The sequence below is a fragment of the Pongo abelii genome, chromosome 4, assembly GCF_028885655.2.
Source record: "Pongo abelii isolate AG06213 chromosome 4, NHGRI_mPonAbe1-v2.0_pri, whole genome shotgun sequence".
Taxonomy (NCBI): domain Eukaryota; kingdom Metazoa; phylum Chordata; class Mammalia; order Primates; family Hominidae; genus Pongo; species Pongo abelii.
This window is the reverse complement of record NC_071989.2, coordinates 85,600,001-85,617,238: the sequence shown is the minus strand read 5'-3', so window position 1 is coordinate 85,617,238 and position 17,238 is coordinate 85,600,001. Positions and strand designations below refer to the sequence as shown.

The following is a 17,238-nucleotide window of genomic DNA, read 5'->3' as shown; positions in this document are numbered from 1 at the left end:
TACTTCACCAGGTCTGCTCACAGGTTTATCAAAGAGAGACAGTACCTTTGGTGAAACCATTGTTTAGTTGGTTTTCACTTCATCCAGTTACCAGCCAATCAAAAGTTTTTCCACCAATCATATTTTCATATCATTGATTGTATTAACCTAGCTTAAATCAAATCTAAAATATGTGTGCTTATTACAATTATTGAATGGTTGCATATGAGGGTTGTTGGGTTTTGTAAAACAGGAAGCTTATTTTTAAAATTTTTAAAGTGGTGAAAAGTAGGCTTCTCTAAAAATTAGTTTTAACAGTGTGTTTGCAAAAAAAAAAAAAAAAAAAAAGATTGGAGGCATACCTAGTGGGTATTTCAGAGAGTAATTTGGAAATATTCACTCAAGTTGAATAATGTATTTTCCATGACTCACTAATCGATGTGGCTACACATGAAAACATGCAAGAATGTTCACTGACACATTGTAAGAGAAAAAAAAAAAGAAAGAAAATTGGAAACTACATCTATCACTAGAATAGATACATAAATTGTGGCATGCATATACAATGGAATACTGTGCCAGTTAAAATGAATGAACTGGAAATACCTGTTAGACAAATCTCAAAAACAATAGGAAGAAACATTACAGGCTGGGCACAGTGGCTCACACCTGTAATCCCAGCACTTTGGGAAGCTGAGGCAGGTGGATTGCTTGAACCCAGGAGTTCCAGACCAGCCTGGTCAACATGGCAAAACCCCATCTCTATAAAAAATACAAAAATTAGCAGGGCATGGTGGCACACACCTGTGGTTCCAGCTACGCGGGAGGCTGAGGTGGGAGGATCACTTGAGCCTAGGAGGCTGAGGTTGTCAAGAGCCAGGATCACACCACTGCACTCCAGCCTGGGTGACAGAGTGAGACCTGTCAAATAAATAAATAGGAACATTACAAAAGAATACATAGGAAGCCATTTGTAGAAAGTATATAAGTATGTAGAATTATTTAATTGATTGATGCATACATATGTGGAAAATGTTTAAAACCATACTTGCAACTGGCGAACACCAAAGCCAAATTCTGGTTACCTCTGATGCCAGAAGCAAAGAGGAAAGCAATCTGGGATGGGTATACTTGGGAATGTCATTCAGATTTTTAAAGTTTTACTCATGATGCTCAATGGGGGAGGGATGTTGGTTTTTTGTTTTTGTTTTAATCTATTCTTTATACTTCTTTGTCTGAATTATTTTATATACAGGTTGTTATAAATGTGAGCTACATTAAATATATACTAAAATCCAAAGTATAACTAAAATAAAACTATCAATAGTACACTTAATACTTGAGTCCGGGTTTTGTGCTTCCAAATTCCATTCCTTTTCTTCCATATCTTTCTGCTTTCCTTTAGAATTATATACTAAATCAATCTTTGTATATACCATATGTGGTAAACTCCTTAAAATTATTTAATTAATGAACTGCGTTTATATGTCCTGTAAAATCTTATTTGCTCCATGGTAGGTCTTTTCCTTCCTAGACGGTGCAAACTTAGTCCATCCTTCATTCCATGCTTAATTTTCTTAAATTCTCAATTAGAGTTCAGATTGAGGGTTTTATTTCAGTAAAATTCTTTTGTAAAAAAGAAAATGTCTTAAGATTCCTGTTCCAAGGAATTATATAAGAAAATTGTAATGAAATAGAAATATTTCAACGCTTTAGATTTTATTTCAAAAAAAATTTTTAACTTGTATTAGCCATGTAGTTGATTGTGGACGTAGTACCTTTTTAAAAAACATTCAGTAAGAAGAATTGACAATATTCTAACATGAGTTTAAAGCAAGATTTGCCTTTGACAAAGCCAGACACAGATGGTCTAACTTTCAGATGGTGGAATACTAGCTGTATTACTTAAGGCCTGCATTTTGCAATGTATTCATGAATGTAGCCAATAAAGATTTGCAATACCTAAGAGCTTTCATATCTGAAATCCATAAGGCAGGTAACAACACATGTTCCCCTAATGTTTATGTTGTTCATAGATATCAGTGAGATTCTCTAGATATTTGCATTCTAACATACATGCGGACTGAAAGGCTTTATTGTAGCTTAATTTCATTTACTTAAAAGATAGCTTTATCGAACACAGTATGACTAAATCACTATGCTAGGAATTACAGATAACAGGTTAATAAAACATAGTCCCTTCCTAAGGGAGCTCACAGTTTAGTGAATGAAAAAGACTAGAAAACTTCATTATAGGAGTACAGACAGGGGAGCAAGTAATTCTGCAAAAAGTGCCTATCAATATGGACTTGGATAGCGATATTTGTGTTGGGTCTTGGAGAATGATTGAGTTTACCAACAGGGAAGAAGAGGAGATGCGTATTTCAGCCCAGGGCATGGCCAGATGAAAGAGAGAAGATAAAATGTATATTATATTTTTGCCAAATTCTGTAGCTAGATATAGCTAGTGTACAAAACGTATGTTTTGGGGGAGAGAGAAGTAGCTACTGGTTGAAAGCCATATTGTGAAACAGTTTGAAAGGAGTTCTGAAGATTTTAGAGCAGGTCATTGATAGTGATCAGATCTTTGTTTTATAAAGTTGTATGAAAGATTAATTGGATAGGAAGAGAACAAACAAAGAATTTGGTAACTTTTAGGTAGATAACTGAGATTTCCACTGGAATGATTATCTGGATAGTGGTACCCAGTTAACCAAGATCGAAAATAAGGAGGAGGAAAGGACAATGACATTGAAATTTTGTTTGGAACATGTTACTCTGAGGTGCTTTTGGAACATCAAGTTAGAGATGTCCAGTAAGAAGGTAAAATCCATTCTGGATTTTAGTGAAAAATTAGGGCCAACTAGTTAGAATACAAGCATGTGCACACGTGTGGGCATACACACACGTCCTAAAGCCATCAGCTTATGGGTAATAGTTTAAGGTAGGGGAACAGAAGGGAAATCTTGTGGGTGAGAAGAGACAACTGAAGATGGAATCCTAGAGAACATCATGCTTTAGGAGACAACAAAGAGAAAAGCCAAATAAAAGGAGTGAAAGAAGGAGGTGAGTCATAGAGCAGCATGTTATCAGGAAACTCACAGGTTACTGAGGGAAATAGACAAATCATTAATGTAGTAAGTGCTGAACTAGAGACAAATCCACCAAGTTCTCCTGGGTGACAAAGATCTCTTAGAAAAGATATACATATGTAACCTTGGAACTGAGTCTGGAAAATGAGTTTGCCTAGGTGGCTGGAGTAGAAGAAGAATGACGTTCCTAGCAGAGGAACTAGTATACCTGAAGGCTTGGGGTATGGAAGAACTGGAGTATTGCTGAAACAGTATTTCAATGTAGGGCTTAAGTGTAGCATGTGTAACCAGATCTGATACTTGAGAAGTATGTTGGTGACACACTGTCATGGGAAAATTGTAGTAATGATTCCTTAACTTGTTTTCCAATCTTTTTGTGTGCCGGTACATGTAGAAAAGTGGCAATACCTGTAGTGCATTCTAGGGTAAACAGAATGCTGAAGGAGGTTGGAGGCACCCAGTCTAGGAGCTCCAGCTACCACAGACCCCAGTTGGCCTTGGGGATTCATGGAGGGCAGTATGGCAGCACACCTCTGACCCATTTGTGGCAAATTAGTGAGGAAGCTCTGACTTAGCTACCATAAAGAAAACAGATTTGATCTTTATGGATCACAAACCCTAAGTGGAATTTAATTTTGGACAGTACAGGAAGGCTCATTAAGAAAAGCGATCATTTCAAAATGCAAAAGTGGTACACTGAGGAATAGTAAGGAATTTCAAGAACAATCCATGAAACAAACAAAAAGGCCTAATTTGTTGTTATATGCCTCTTGGAGGTAGCCAGACTCAAGGTTAAAGGCACAGTCCTCCAGACTAAGTTGGCCCAAGATTTCTGACACCAACTGTAACTTTACAGATTTCCCAAAACCACTCTCCAGTTCAATAATTTTCTAGAACAACTCAGAGAACTCAGAAAAGCACTGTGCTTAGGATTACAATTTTAGCAAAATGATACAAATTAGAACCAGCCAAACAAAGACACACCTAGGGCAGATTCTAGGAGGGTTCCAAATGTGAAACTTTTGGGTTACCCTACTGGCATGAAAATCTGGCAATATGCATGGACTATTGCCAGCCAGGGAAGCTCACTGAACCTCGACATCCAGAGTCTTTATTGAGGCTTCATCATATAGCCTTGATTGTTTGAACTATTGCCACATGGTTGAACTCTAGCCACACAGTTGAACTCAGTCTCCAGCCCTCCCCTGTCTCTAGAGGTCAGGCTGATATTAAGCGGCTCAACGCCCCAACCCTCTAATCACATGGTTGGTCTTTCTAGCTTGGCCAGCCTTATCCTGAGTTATCTCCTTAGCATAAGCTATCTGAGGGACCTGTCATGAGTCATCTCAGTGGCATAAATTATCAGGTGTAGTCCCAAAGGGCCCACCATGAATAACAAAGACACTTTTATCACTGGGGAAATTCCAAGGGTTTAGAGGTGGCCTCTCAAGAGCTAAGAGAAAGTCCTAAGCTCTCTTTAGGTTAAGTCAAATTCCTTACTACACATATGCCAATTAAGTGTTTTATTCATCCAACGTGCATTTATTCAGACCAGAATATGAAGCCGTGGATATAGTGGTAAACAAGATGGGCAAGCTTCTTGCCCTGAGAAAGTTTATAGTTGACTGGGAAAATAAAGAAAAATTGCCTCAAAGTATGTAATTACAGTATACCAAGTGCCCTTCTTTTTGTAACAGTTTTGCCCATTTAGAAGTATCCGTAGATACAAGTTGTCTTTATTTGTCATTATTTCTCTGGTTATGAACATAAACACTATTATTTGATATTTGCTAAATTCCACATTTCCACCTTTTTTCCTCTGTACCATTATAACTTAAAACCTAAAAGAGTTACTTTCAATATTTGACACAGCTTAAGATTTAGATACCTGAACTACTTTTCTCCTTTAGCAAGAAGTAGAAGGATGATTTTCATAGTCTGTACTCTTCACTGTTTGCTTTCCTTGAATTGCCATTGAGGACCATCACTTTGTCACTTGATGACGATGCCAGGGTGAAGCTAGCATGGAATATCAGTAGCTAGCATGGAATTTCCTATGACCAGCAAAAAGATGACGTTAAGTTTGGCAGCATGACCAAGAAGCCCTGTACTCATGCCCCCCAGCTCCCCGTGGATTTATAGGTTGAAGGATAGGAAGAAGCAACCCCGTTTGTAATCCACTTGAATTTGGGCACCCAGAGTGGTGCAAAGAAAAGCCACAAAGCAAATGTAGCTTCTGCAGTTTTTATCATTTGTCCTATCAGGTTCCTTATCAAAGGAATATGGAAAATTGGCTAGCAAGTAGTCTTATGGATTTTTGCTATTGTCAAAAATTGGCAGCCAGTGGAGTTACAACTCTCCGTGAGTTAGGGATAAGTCCCTGACCCAGTTTGTGTTGTAGGAACTCAATTGGGAAACAGAGAAGACTCTTATCAGGCCTTTTTTTGGTATGGAAGTCACTCTGTTGGTTTTAAAACAATAATAAGAAAAAACAAACCATAATTCATGAAGAAGTATCTGATTCACTCCATCTGAAATCTACTAAAATAGTATTTGGAATTATTAGGATAATTGTGCATTATAATAATAACTATTGTGATTGAAGTTAGTTGCATTGTATTTAGGATTTCAGTTTCTCTTGAGTAGTCTTATCGTAGATATATCCTCCCCGACTACCCCCCTACCAGTTCTCCTCCTCACTCTCTTTTAATTGCTACTAGGGTATTTTAGTTTTGTTTTCCAATCTCTTATATTGGCAGAGTGCTAGACTTTTTTCAAGTTGGTCTGCAAGGAGAGATTGCTTTGAGGGACGTCTTTGTTGAATATGTACATTTACTAAGTTATATGCCAGACATTTCGTGAATATGTGATCTCATTCAAAAAATTGTATGATAAAGTTCTTCTAATATAGTAGAAGAATCATCTTTTTTTTTTTTTGAGACAGACTTTTTGCTCTTGTTGCCCAGGCTGGAGTGCAGTGACGTAATCTCAGCTCACCGCAACCTCCGCCTCCCAGGTTCAAGCAGTTCTCCTGCCTCAGCCTCCTGAGGCATGTGCCACCACGCCGGGCTAATTTTGTATTTTTAGTAGAGATAGGGTTTCTCCATGTTGGTCAGGCTGGTCTCGAACTCCCAACCTCAGGTGATCCACCTGTCTCAGCCTCCCAAAGTGCTGGGATTACAGGCATGAGCCACTGCGCCTGGTGAAGAACTATCTTTAAAATTTTTTTTTTTTTTACACTTTATAAAGTTCAGGTATATTCAGGCCCCAGGCTAAGAGACAAGTCCAGCTAAGATCAAATTCCTTTGAGTTTAGAAGAGGGAGAAATTGTAAGTCAAAATTAAAAATAATTTTGTCATTTTAAATTTAGGAAAAATCCTTTATTTGTTCTGATGAAAATGTCTGTAGTCATGGAACTGTGGTAAAAATAATGAAAAATCACTGGCCTGGGTCTGCTTAAATTGAAAACATTTTTAAATTAAAGTGTGACAGTATTTTGTGCTTCCATTGCCTAGCCACGTCCCATCTTATTCTTTTGTTCAATTCTCTGGGTATGAGGTTGCTTTAATTCTTAAATTAAACCTTAAGGTATGTCATCCTGCTGCTTGATCTTTCTATTTCTATGCTACTTCTGAGGTACTCAGAACAGAACATTTTCATCTCTCCTTTTCCTGATTACTAAAAGGAGCTACTTTTTAAAAAGAGATTGTTATTAATTTTTAGTTGGAGTTTTTTTATTGCAAAATATTTTTAATTGGCTTAAGCAAATATGTGCCAGTTTGTCCTAACTGGCGGATAGTACTCATAATGTTAGTTGTTAGTATTGTAGTAAAATTCCCCACAGTGACAAATCCACTGGGTCAGATGCTAATTATAGTTATTAATGAACTAGCAATTGTTTGTGGCAAAAAACCCAGGTCACCCAAAAAAACAAAGGAAACATGCACACAAATCTGCAAGAAATTGAAGGATTAAAGAGGTTGTGATAAAGAAAGCCTTAGGCCTTTCGTCTTCCCTTCCTCCTCCTTTGTGGTAAGTAGTTCTGCTGGCTGTGAGTTCACTCGTTTCAGAGCTGAGAGTTCACTGAACATCTATCCACTTTTCCCTAAGATTATGATTTTTAGCTTTTAATTATTATTATTAAATATACCACAGTAGGAAATAAGATGATTTTAAAAATATAATTTATTTTAAAAATGTAATTTGTTCTTAAAAGATTCATCTTTTCTGTTAGTTTTGTCATCTTCAGTGAAAATATGTAAATAAATGAGTTTCTGAAATTCTATCTTTTAAAAAACAGTTCATAGTCTGAAATTATGCATTTAAAAAAAGCAGTTCATATTCACACAAATTTGATGGAACTTTGTGTGACTATGAATTGCTATATTTCAAATTTTGTTGCTACTGTTGAATTATGGTATTGAAATGAAGAATATAGTTTTTAAGCATTATGGTATCTTAGATTATGCATTGGTCAATCATATAGCAAATATTATTTAATTACATATCAGCCAAGTTAACTTCTGTTACCACTGTTCCCCTTAAAAAGAGTGCCAAGTTTTTTTCTGAACACAGGGCAGGGCATGGTATGGAAATTAATAATTCTTATTCTAATAGTATTAAATCTCTTAACATGAGAAACCTGACCTAAACATGGAAGATGTTATTATGATATTTACAAAACCTTTATTTCTCTTCGAAGGAAGAGAAAATGAGTTTAGCTGTAGGATACATGTCCAATGAACACTAAGAATTTATTACTAGAGACAGGAGAGTATGGAGTAAAAACAAGTACAGTATATAACCCTAATATCAAAGAAAAGTAAAAAACACTTAACTTAGAATATATCAGACATGGGCTGGGCATGGTGGCTCACGCCTGTAATCCCAGCACTTTGGGAGACCGCGGCGGGCAGATCACGAGGTCAGGAGTTCAAGACCAGCCTGAACAACATGGTGAAACCCTGTCTCCACTAAAAATACAAAAATTAGCTGGGCATGGTGGGTTGTGCCTGTAATCCCAGCTACTCAGGAGGCTGAGGCAGGAGAATTGCCTGAACCTGGGAGGTGGAGGTTGCAATGAGCAGAGATTGTGCCATTGCACTCCAAGCCTGGGTGACAGAGTGGGACTCCATCTCAAAAAAAAAAAAAAAAAGAATATATCAGACACATTGTTACTCAAATCATTCAGGGAATGTAATTATATACAGCTTTTATAAGCCTATCAGTAAGTGTTTTTCCTTAAATTTGCAACTGTTTTTCGTTACTGAATTTATGACTTTTCCCCTCCAAATGTTAATATGGAAGATCTGCTTTACACTTCTATACAAATAATACTCCCCCCAAAAAACAAAACAGAAAATTTCAGCAAATTCCAATTTAGAAGGCATATACCTTTAGATTAAGCGAGATTTAAAAGCGATACCAGCCAAATGTGTTCATCTTGCTTGAATTCTGATTCATCTCTAAAACGACATGCGTGAAATGGCCAAGGAAATGTGAATACTGTATTTTAGGTGACATTAGAGGAATTTTTGTCTTATATCATTTTTAGATGTGATAATATTGTATGTTTTCTTTCAAAATCTTTATCTGTTACATATACAAACCAAAGTATTTACTGATGAAATAATATATGGAATTTGCTTTTAAATAATTCAGAAGTTGAGTAAAAGATTAGATTAAACAAGATTGGCTAAATGTTGGTAATTTTGAAATTTAGTGCTCAGTACCTAGTTGTTCATCATATCAGTGTCCCTGCTCCTGTATACATTTGAACATTTTTCATAATGCGTTTTTAAATGCGTAATTTCAGAAACTCATTCACATATTTTCACTGAAGAGTTGACATTCATGCTTCATAGAATATGTGACCTAACACAATATCTTGTAAATATAAACTAGTACATCAAAGTTTACATTCAGTTCAGGCTGTTAGCTATGAAATTAGGGAACAGGATTCTAGAGTCCCTTCCAGCTCTAAAATTTCTAGAAATCTAAAGAAAGTAAGTGGAGAGACTTCAAATGGCTTCAGTAAACATCATCAGCATAGGGGAAGGGTTGCCTTGTCTTTTACATTAGAAATATAGATGTAATAATATTGGAGTCTGGGTTTCTGGAAGATAGGACAGGACCTTTTTTTATCCCCAGTACTTAATACATAATAGGTGCTCATCAAATGTGTTTTGAATGAATTAACCCTTCTTATTTTCCAGAGTCATTAGTATAGAACCCATTAACACTGCTGTCAGTTTAAAGAACTCCATTGGTGTTTGAATGTTTATTTATTTTTATTTTATTTATTTTAAGTTCCAGTATACCTGTGCAAGATGTGCAGGTTTGTTACATAGGTAAACATGTGCCATGGTGATTTGTTGCAGCATCAACCCATCACCTAGGTGTTAAGCCCAGCATGCATTAGCTATTTATCCTGATACTCTCCCTCCTCCCGTGCCCCCTGACAGGCCCCAGTGTGTGTTGTTCCATTCCCTGTGTCCATGTGTTCTCATTGTTCAGCTCCCACTTATAAGTGAGAACATGCAGTGTTTGGTTTTCTGTTCCTGTGTTAGTTTGCTGAGGATAATAACTTCCAGCTCCAGCCATGTCCCTGTGAAGGACATGATCTTGTTCCTTTTTATGGCTGCATGGTATTTCATGGAATATGTGTACTACATTTTCTTTATCCAGTCTTAGATGGGCATTTGGGTTGATTCCATGTCTTTGCTGTTGTGAATAGTGCTGCAATGAACATATGTGTGCATGGATCTTTATAATAGAATGATTTGTATTCCTTTGGGTATATACCCAGTAATGGGATTGGTGGGTCAAATGGTATTTCTGCCTCTAGATCTTTGAGGAATAACTGCATTGTCTTCCACAATAGTTGAACTAGTTTACCTTTCCACCAACAGTGTAAAAGCATTCCTATTTCTTCATAGCTTCACCAGCATCTGTCGTTTCTTGACTTTTTAATTGCCATTCTGACTGGCATGAGATGGTATCTTATTGTGGTTTTGCTTTGCATTTCTCTAATGATCAGTGATATTGAGCTTTTTTTCATGTTTGTTGGCCACAAAAATGTCTTCTTTTGAGAAGTGTCTGTTTATGTCCTTTGCCCACTTTTTAATGGTTTTTTTTTGTTTTTTTCTTGTTAATTTGTTTAATTTCCTTTTAGATTCTGGATATTAGACCTTTGTCAGATGGATAGATTGCAAAAATCTTCTCCCACTCTGTAGGTTGCTTGTTCACCCTGATGATAGTTTCTTTTGCTGTGCAGAAGCTCTTTAGTTTAATTAAATTCCATTTGTCAATTTTTGCTTTTGTTGTAGTTGCTTTTGACGTTTTCATCATAAAATCTTTGCCTGTGCCAATGTCCTAAATGGTATTGCCTAGATTTTCTTCTAGGGTGTTTACAGTTTTGGGTTTTACATTTTAGTTTTGTTTTTTTTTTTTTCTTGAGATGGAGTCTCACTCTGTTGCCCAGGCTGGAGTGCAGTAGTGTGATCTCAGTTCACTGCAACCTCTGTCTCCTGGGTTTAAGCAATTCTCCTGCCTCAGCCCCCCGAGTATCTGGGATTACAGGTGTGCACCACCATACCTGGCTAATTTTTGTATTTTTAGTAGAGACGGGGTTTCACCATGTTGGCCAGGCCGTTCTTGAACTCCTGACCTCAGGTGATCTGCCTGCCTCAGCCTCCCAAAGTGCTGGGATTGCAGGTGTGAGCCACGGTGCCCAACCACATTCAAGTTTTTATTCCATCTTGAGTTAATTTTTGTATAAGGTGTAAGGAAGGGGTCCAGTATTAATTTTCTGGATATGGCTAGCCAGTTTTCCCAGCACCTTTTATTAAATAGGGAATCCTTTCCCTATTGCTTGTTTTTGTCCATTTTGTCAAAGATCAGATGGTTGTAGATTTATGGTCTTATTTCTGAGTTCTCCATTTTGTTCCATTGGTCTATGTGTCTGTTTTTGTACCAGTACCATGCTATTTGGGTTACTGTAGCCTTGTAGTATAGTTTGAAGTCAGGTAGAGTGATACCGCCAGCTTTGTTCTTTTTGCTTAGGATTGTCTTGGCTATACGGGCTCTCTTTGGTTCCATATGAATTTTAAAGTAGTTTTTACTAATTTTGTGAAGAATGTCAGTGGTAGTTTAATGGGAATAGCATTGAATCCATAAATTACTTTAGGTAGTATGGCCATTTTCATGATATTGATTCTTCCTATCCATGAGCATGGAATGTTTTTCCATTTGTTTGTGTCCTCTCTGATTTCCTTAAGCAGTGGTTTGTAGTTCTCCTTGAAGAGATCCTTCACTTCCCTTGTTAGCTATATTCATAGGTATTTTACTCTCTTTGTAGCAATTGTGAATGGGAGTTCATTCATTATTTGGCCCTCTGCTTTTCTGTTGTTGGTGTATAGGAATGCTTGTGATTCTTGCACACTGATTTTGTATACTGAGACTTTGCTAAAATTGGCTATCAGCTTAAGAAGCTTTTGGGCTGAGATGATGGGTTTTCTAGATATAAGATCATGTCATCTGCAAACAGAGGCAGTTTGACTTCCTCTCTTCCTATTTGAATACTCTTTATTTCTTTCTCTTGCCTGATTGACCAGAACTTCCAATACTATGTTGAATAGGAGTGGTGAGAGAGAGCATCCATGTCTTGTGCTGGTTTTCAATGGGAATGCTTCCAGCTTTTGCCCATTCAGTATGATAATTGGCAGTGGGTTTGCCATAAATGGCTCTTAATTATTTTGAGGTATGTTCCATCAATACCTAGTTTATTGAGAGTTTTTGACATGAAGGAATATTGAATTTTGTCAAAGGCCTTTTCTGCATCTATTGAGATAATCGTGGTTTTTGTCTTTAGTTCTATTTATGTGATGAATTATGTTTATCGATTTGCATAGGTTGAACAAGCCTTGCATGCTGGGGATGAAGCTGACTTAATCATGGTGGGTAAGCTTTCTGACGTGTTGCTGGATTTGATTTGCCAGTATTTAATTGAGGATTTTTGCATTGATGTTCATCAGGGATATTGGCCTCAAGTTTGCTTTTTTGTTGTTATCTCTGACAGGTTTTGGTATCAGGATGATGCTGGCTTCATAAAATGAGTTAGTGAGGAATCCCTCCTTTTCAATTGTTTGGAATAGTTTCAGAGGAAAGGTTATCATCTCCTCTTATATTTCTGGTAGAATTCAGCTATAAATCCATCTGGTCCTGGGCTTTTTGGGGTTGGTAGGCTATTTATTACTGCCTCAATTTCAGAACTTGTTGATCTATTCAGGGATTCAACTTCTTCCTGATTCAGTCTTGGTATTTACCCATTTCTTCTAGATTTTCTAGTTTATTTGCATAGAGGTGCTTATAGTTTTCTCTGATGGTTGTATTTCTGTGGGGTCAGTGGTAATATCCCCTTTGTCATTTTTTATTATATCTATTTGAGTCTTCCTCCTCGTCCTCCTCCTCCTCCTCCTTCTCCTTCTCCTTCTTCTTTCTTCTTCTTTCTGCTTTCTTCTTCTTCTTCTTTTAGATGGAATTTTGTCCTTGTTGCCCAGGCTGGAGTGCAATGGCGTGATCTTGGCTCACTGCAACCTCCGCCTCTGGGGTTCAAGCGATTCTCTTGCCTTAGCTTCCCGAGTAGCTGGGATTGCAGGCATGTGCCACCATGCCCAGCTAATTTTGTATTTTTAGTAGAGACGGGGTTTCTCCATGTTGGTCAGGCTGGTCTTGAACTCCTGACCTCAGGTAATCTGCCCACTTTGGCCTCCCAAAGTGCTGGGATTACGGGTGTGAGCCACCACACTGGGCCTCTTTTCTTCTTTATTAGTCTAGCTAGTGGTCTATCTCTTTTATTAATTTTTTCCAAAAAACCAGCTCCTGGATTCATTGATTTTTTTTTTTTGAAGGGTTTTTCATGTGTCTGTCTCCTTCAGTTCCACTCTGATCTTGGTTATTTCTTGTCTTCTGCTAGGCTTGGAGTTTGTTTGCTCTTGGTTCTCTAGTTCTTTTAGTTATGATATTAGGATGTCAGTTTGAGAGCTTTCTAGCTTTTTGATGTGGGCATTTAGTGCTATAAATTTCCCTTTTAACACTGCTTTGCCTGCATCCCAGAGATTCTGTTACATTTTCTCTTTGTTCTCATTGGTTTCAAAGAACTTCTTGATTTTTTAACCAGGAGTCAATCAGTAGCAGGTTGTTCAATTTCCGTGTAGTTGTATGGTTTCGAGTGAATTTCTTAACCTTGAGTTCTAATTTGATTGCACTGTAGTCTGAGAGACTGTTAAGATTTCACTTACTCTGCATTTGCTGAGGAGTGTTTTACTTCCAATTATGTAATCGATTTTAGAGTAAGTGCCGTGTGGCACTGAGAAAAATGTATATTCTGTTGTTTTGGGGTGGAGAGTTCTGTAGATATCCATCAGATCCACTTGCTCCGGAGCTGAGTTTAAGTTCTGAATATCTTTTTAAATTTTCTGTCTCGATGATCTGTCTAATATTGACAGTGGGGTATTAAAGTCACCCACTATTATCGTATGGGAGTCTTAAGTCTCTTTGTAGGTCTCTAAGAGCTTGTTTTATGAATCTGGGTGCTCCTGTATTGGGTACGTGTATATTTAGGATAGTTAGCTCTTCTTGTTGAATTGAGCCTTTTACCATTATGTAATGCCCTTCTTTGTCTTTTTTTATCTTTGTTGGTTTAATATCTGTTTTGTCAGAAAGTAGGATTTCAACCCCTGCTTTTTTCTGCTTTCCATTTGTTTGGTAGATTTTCCTCCATCCCTTTATTTTGAGCCTGTGTGTGTCTTTGCATACAAGATGAGTCTCTTGAACACAGCACATCAATGGTTCTTGACTCCTTATTCCAGCTTGGCATTATGTGTCTTTTAATCGGGGCATTTAGCCCATTTACATTTAAGGTTAATATTGTTATGTGTGAATTTGATCCTGTCATCATGATGCTAGTTGGTCATTCTGCAGACTTGTTAATGTAGTTGCTTCATAGTGTCATTGGTCTGTGTTCTTCAGTATATTTTTATAGTGGCTGGTAACAGTTTTTCCTTTCCATATTTAGTGCTTCCTTCAGGAGCTCTTGCAAGGCAGGCCTGGTGGTGACGAATTCCCTCAGCATTTGCCTGTCTAAAAAGGATTTTATTTCTTCTTCACTTATGAAGCTTAGTTTGGCCAGATATGAAATTCTGGGTTGGAAATTCTTTTCTTTAAGAATGTTGAATATTGGCCTCCAGTCTCTTCTGGCTTGTAGGGTTTTTGTGAGAGGTCTGCTGTCAGTCTGATGGGCTTCCCTTTGTAGGTGATCTGGCCTTTCTCTCTGGCTGCCCTTACACTTTTTCTTTCATTTTGACGTTGGTGAATCTGACGATTATGTGTCTTGGGGTTGATCTTCTCATGGAGTATCTTACTGGGGTTCTCTGGATTTTCCGAATTTGCATGTTGGCCTGTCTTGCTAGGCTGGGGAAGTTTTCCTGGATGATATCCTGAAGTATGTTTTCCGACTTCTTCCACTCTCCCCATCTCTTTTAGGTACCCCAGTCATTCATAGGTTAGGTCTTTTTACATAATCCCATAATTCTTGGAGGTTTTGTTTGTTCCTTTTCATTCATTTTTCTCTAATTTTGTCTGCCTGTCTTATTTCAGCAAGATAGTCTTCAAGCTCAGAAATTCTTTCCTCCAGTTAGTCTGTTTGGCTGTTGATACTTGTGGGTTGCATTGTGAAGTTCTCATGTTGTGTTTTTCAGTTCCTTCAGGTCATTTATATTCCTGTCTAAACTGGTTATTCTGGTTAACAGCTCCCGCAGTGTTTTATCACAGTTCTTAGCTTCTTTGCATTGGGTTAGAACATGCTCCTTTAGCTCAGCAAAGTTCGTTATTACCCACCTTCTAAAGCCTACTTGTGTCAGTTCATCCATCTCAGCCTGAGCCCAGTTCTGTACCCGTACTGGAGAGGTGTGGTAATTTGGAGGAGAAGAGGCACTCTGGCTTTTTGAGTTTCCAGCAGTTTTTCACTGATTCTTTCTCATCTTTGTGACTTTACCTCCAATCTTTGAGGCTGCTGACCTTTGGATGGGGTTTTTGTGGGGACTTTTTTGTTGATGCTGTTGTTGCTTGCTGTTTGTTTTTCTTTTAACAGTCGGGCCCCTCTTCCGTAGAGCTGCTGCAGTTTGCTGGGGCCCACTCCAGACCCTATTGTCCTGGGTCCCTCCTACACCTGGATGTGTCACCAGTGGAGGCTATAGAACAGCAAAGATGGCTGCCTTCTCCTTCCTCTGGGAGCTTCATCCCAAAGGGGCACCAACCTGATGCCAGCAGGAATGCTCCTGTGTAAGGTGTCTAGCGACCCCTGTTGGAAGGTCTCACCAGTCAGGGAGCATGGGATCAGGGACCTGCTTAAGGAAGCACTCTGGCTACCCCTTGGTGGAGGGGTTGCGCTGTGCTGGGGGGGAATCCCACTCATCCAGACTGCCCGGATTCCTCAGAGCTAGCTGGGGGAAGGACTAAGTCCACTGATCCACCAAGACCATGGCTGCCCCTCCCCAGAGTGGCTTTGTTCCCGGGAGATCAGAGTTCTGTCCGTAAACCCCTGGCTGGAGTTGCTGAAATTCCTGCAGGGAGGCCCCGCTCAGTGAGGAGGAGTGGGTCCATGTTCAGTCTAAAGAAGCAGTCTGGCCATGATCTGCCACAGCCACTGTGCTGTGCTGTGGAAAATTCCTCCTGGGTCCAAACCGGTTGCCCAGTCTCCCCGGCACTGGCAGGGGAAAACGGCAGCCTGGAGCTGCAGTGATGGCTGCTGCCCCTTGCCTGGGAGCTCGGTGGTCTTAGGCAGCAGGCAGCCACAGTGATGGCAGCTGCCCCCCTTCCCCTGCCAAAGCTCAGTCATCTTAGGCAGCAGGCAGCTATATGATGATTGCTGCCCCTCCTGAACTCAGGAGTCTCAGGGAGTCTCCAGCTGAGGGGCCACTGAGAATCTGCACAGCTGTGTGCTTGGGACCCAAGGCCCTGGTGGCATGGACTCACGAGGGGATCTTCTGATCTGCGTGTGGCACAGATCCATGGAAAAGGTGTGGTTTCCTGGGCGGGATAGTACAATCACTCACCACCTCCCTTGGCTGGGGGTGGAAGCTCCCCTTGCCCCATGTGGCTCCTGGGTGGGCTGTTGCTCCACCCTGCTACTCCTCACTCTCCGTGGGTCGTGCCAACCACCTAGTCAGTCCCAATGAGGGATACCTCAGTTGCTGGTACAGGATTCACTCACCATTTTCATTCTTCTTGGTGAAAGCCTCTGACCACAGCTGTTTCTAGTCAGCCATCTTGGCCCCTCCCCACTGGTTAATATGTTAGTTTATTACATTACTGAGAGAATTATTCCCATCAAACCCATATCTAGAAAGTGGTTGTGCTACTTACACATTCCTTTTATTACTTAACATGTAATATTTAAGACAGTAAAATGGGGATTAAGTTATTGCTTTAAATTATTTGACTAAACATAGCTTAATATTCTGTTCTTTATATTTCTTAAATGCTCTCTCTAAAAATACAGCATCGTAAGCTGACAAACGAAAAATATCATTTTGATTTTTTTTTTCTGTCAGTAGAGCAGATCTCCTAAAAATTTAAAGCACATCTTTCTAAGGTAACATTTACCTCCTCACATCTTTAGCAGCTATCAGACATGACATGGGACATATTCATTGACCCTAAAAATTTTCATCAGAATCATGCACTGAAAGGGGGCAGCCCCAGCCAGACAAGAGGCTCATTTCAATTTTAACGGCTGTAATTAAAGGTTAATTCACTGAGTCAGGATTAACAAGGAAAGTACAAATGATAGGCAAGCAGCTGCCTTTATAATACAAGATTAGAACAATGCAATTACAATAAGAATTAGAAAAAATCAACTTCCAGAAAGGGTCTTTTAATGAATGAATTAAATTGTGATCTCTAAACATGAGTATATAAGGTAATGCTTCTTAAGTAATCATATAAATTGATACTGTATATCTAAGCATATTATGTTAAATGTGGAAACAACAGTTAACACTAAAAACTTTCATTATTAGTAAGTTGCCCAAAAATGTACTTGTATATATCTATACATGATCTTTTTAAATGGCAAAATTTTTTCTGTACTTCATGCTCCTTTTTT

The 17,238-nt window shown here is 38.7% G+C and overlaps 1 protein-coding gene across 1 annotated transcript in view; it reads left to right on the top strand.

The window, feature by feature from the left end:
* AP3B1 (adaptor related protein complex 3 subunit beta 1) overlaps positions 1-17,238 on the top strand; it is a 293,463-nt gene that overhangs the window by 214,878 nt on the left and 61,347 nt on the right. The window lies entirely within an intron of this gene.